At 40.1% G+C, this 3701-nt stretch overlaps 1 non-coding gene across 1 annotated transcript; it reads left to right on the plus strand.

Annotated features, from left to right (window-relative positions):
• The first annotated feature begins 2075 nt into the window (after positions 1-2075).
• On the plus strand, positions 2076-2182 carry LOC141626055 (small nucleolar RNA R71). Its single transcript, XR_012535785.1, has one exon. It is a non-coding gene; the product is annotated as a small nucleolar RNA R71 (small nucleolar RNA).
• The last annotated feature ends 1519 nt before the right edge of the window (positions 2183-3701 follow it).

Here is a 3701-nt window from a genome sequence, read left to right on the forward strand (position 1 = left end):
GAAGAAGTAATCAAAAGCTTGTTCATTGTTATGGTAGAGGTCCTCAATAGACCGTGCCCCTTGTTGTTGATCATGATCGATGGCATGCCCAATGTAGGGATTAAAGATCCCTTCAAATTCGTCGTTCCAAAGACCACAAACTTCATTGAGTTGATCATTGAAAATCTCTTGCTTAGATGGAGACAACTCTCCCAATTTCTTCTCTTGGCCAATGAGGCCATCCTCTTCTTCCTTGGTTGATTTTGGTGAGCTTTGCAAGCTCTCCTTGTCACAATTCACTTGCTCTTTGAATGGAGCATCTTCAATTTTCTTCCTCCATTGGAGTTCCGATTTCTTCCTTTCATCTTTCCGGCTATAATGATCAACCATGAAACATGGCTCATGCAAACGAGGAGCTCTCATGGTCTTGTCAAGATTAAAAGTTATGCTTTCATCTCCCACTTCTAGAGTGAGCTCTCCATGTTTCACATCAATCACCGCACCCGCGGTGTGTAGGAAAGGTCTTCCTAAGATGATTGGAATGTTGGAATCTTCCTCCATATCCACAATGACAAAGTCTACCGGGATGAAAAACTTCCCAATTCGCACGGGGACATCTTCCCATATCCCTAATGGTGTCTTCGTCGATCTATCGGCCATTTGAAGAGTGATATTGGTGCATTTAAGCTCTCCCATTCCCAACCTTTTACTTACCGAGTATGGCATGACACTCACACTAGCCCCTAGATCATATAAGGCTTTGTTGATCGTTGTGTCGCCAATGGTACACGGTATTGAGAAGCTTCCCGGATCCTTTAACTTTGGAGGTGAACTCCCTTGAAGTATTGCACTACTCACCTTAGTGAAGGCGATAGTCTCAAGTTTCCGGATCGACTTCTTCTTTGTGAGGATATCTTTCATGTACTTTGCATAGGCGTAAGACGTGATTGATTAATTCCGTGAAAGGAATTGAGACTTCTAAGTTCTTCACAATTTCCATGAACTTTCCAAGTTGATCATCAAATTTGGGCTTGGCTTGACGACTTGGAAAAGGAAGTCTAATCACAATGGGCTCCTTTTCTTTGGCCTTGTCTTCATTTTTCTTTGAACTTTCTTCTTTTGATGATTCCCCTTCTTTGGGGCTTTGCACCACAACTTCATTCTCACTAGCTTTCACAACTTCATCCTCAACTTGCTCCTTCGGTGCTTCATATCTTGTACCACTTCTCAAGTGAATGGCACTAACTGTTTCATGTCTAGGGGGATTACCTTGGGGTGGTAATTGCCCCTTTTGTCTTTGTGAGCTTGAAGATGCTAGTTGAGTCAATTGTGTTTCCAACATCTTGGTGTGAGCTAGAATGTTGTTGATGGTGGTATCCTTTGCTTGGCTATCTTTTTGCATTTGAGTGAAAAATTCTTGTTGATTCTTTTGCATTTGGAGGACCGCTTTTTGGACATCAAAACCTTGGTCATTTTGGTGATTGTATGGATTTTGATTTTGGTAACCTTGGTTTTGATTGTAAAAGGGTCTTTGATTTTGATTTCTCATGGGTGGTGGAGTGTATGTTGTTTGAGGGTTTTGAACATTTTGGCTTTTGTATGAGAGATTTGGATGGAACTTGGTGTTTTCATTGTAAAAATTTGAATAAGGGGTACCACTTTTGTAAGCTTGGAAAGCATTAACTTGTTCGGTTGTTCCCCTACACTCACTTGGGTCATGACCCAAAGTTCCACAATTCTCACATATCCCACTTGGGATTGATGAGGATGCCGTCATGGCATTGACATGATGCTTTGATGATTTCGAGTTTTCCTCAAGTCTAGCCATAGCTTGTTCAAACTTCAAGTTGATTGTGTCAATGTGAGCACTAAGTTGAGCACCCAATTGAGTAACGGAGTCCACTTCATGCTTTCCTCCTCTAGTAGCCTTGCGAGGTCTACTATATTGTGAATTATGGACCGCCATTTCCTCAATCTTGTTCCATGTTTGATTGTCATCAACTTCGGTGAACATTCCATTTGATCCCATATTGAGAATGTTCCTTGAATCTTCATATAAACCATTCTAAAATTGTTGCACTAAAAACCATTCGCTAAGTCCATGGTGAGGACATGAGCGACAAATACCTTTGAACCGCTCCCAAGCTTCATACAAAGATTCTTCATCCCTTTGCTTAAAACCCGTAATTTGAGCTCTTAGCATGTTAGTCTTTTCCGGTGGGTAGAATTTTTTGTAGAAAGCTAGAGCTAACTTCTTCCAAGAATCTATTCCAAGGGTGGCCTTATCAAGGCCCTTCAACCATTGCTTTGCGGTGCCGATTAACGAAAAAGGAAATAAGACCCATCTTATTTGGTCTTGAGTCACGCCCGTTTGAGAGATAGCATCACAATAATCGCAAAAGGTTTCCATATGAGAATGAGGGTCCTCACTAGACATTCCCCCGAATTGGCTCCTCTCAACTAGTTGGATGAAGGCGGACTTGGCAATAAAATTACCGGTGAGATGTTGCGGTGTAGGAGTACCATTTGGTAGATTCTCCTCGGTGGGTATAGAGTGTGACGAGAATTTAGGCATTGTAGGTGGATTTTGTGTGGTATTGTTTAATGGGTTCTCTTCTCCTTCTATTGCGAAAGGATTGACAAACTCACTAGTGGGTTGAACAACTTCACCAACACCTCCCAAATTCCTCCTAACAAGTCTCCTATTATTCGTCAAGGTTCTTTTGATTTCACGGTCAAAAGGTAACAAATCTCTTTGTAACCTTCTAGACATGCAAAAATATCAAACAACTCGAAAACAATTAGAACAAGCCTTGAGGAGTTTTACTTCCCCAAGGTGAAAAAGACACAACTAATAACAATAAAAGAAATCTTAAATCAATTAAACACCGTCCCCGGCAACGGCGCCATTTTTGATCGAGGCCATTTCGTGTTCACAATTAAGCATATGTGGTCGTTGGTCAATGGTCGATACAAAACACAATTTATACTTCACAAACAACTCTACAATTAGTAAAGAGGCAAGTAAAGGTCGGATCCCAAGGGACGGGTATTGAAATGAGAATTCTATTGTAACTAGTAGTGTCTAGGGGGTGTCACAAATTGGGTTGATGTAGAAGGTTACTAAACTAAAATAGCAATGAAAATAAACTAGCAAGATGAATAAAATAAGGGGTGTAAACAATTGATTAAAGGCACTAGGGTGTCATGGGTTCATAGGGGATTCATGGGATATGATCATACAAACATGTTCTCAAATTATAAGCAAGCAATTATTGTTGTGATGGATTGAGTTGGGTTATATCTTACAATCCTAGGAAAGTTTGGGTCCCGGAGCCGAATCGATTAGATTGTACAACACCTACAAGTCGACTTAATCTTTCCTACTCAACACATGCATGGTCTAACAAGACTCGAGTTGGGTTATGTCTTACAAGTCAAGTTGAAAGGATAGAAGATGATAGTAAATGCAAGGATTCATAGGCTTAGCATTTCATCAAATATAACATGTGCATGTATTAAGATCAAAACAAGCAAGCAAATAAGATATGAAAGCATATTGATTTAAGCATGAATCATTCCCCATGTTGGTTTCCTCTAATCACCCATTAAACCCTAGCTAAGAGACTACTCACTCATTATCATGTTGATCATGCTAGCAAGGTTGTCAATCATACCAACAATATGAAACATGATGAATAAATGAAAGTAATTAACAATAA

The sequence above is a fragment of the Silene latifolia genome, chromosome X (assembly GCF_048544455.1).
Source record: "Silene latifolia isolate original U9 population chromosome X, ASM4854445v1, whole genome shotgun sequence".
NCBI lineage: Eukaryota > Viridiplantae > Streptophyta > Magnoliopsida > Caryophyllales > Caryophyllaceae > Silene > Silene latifolia.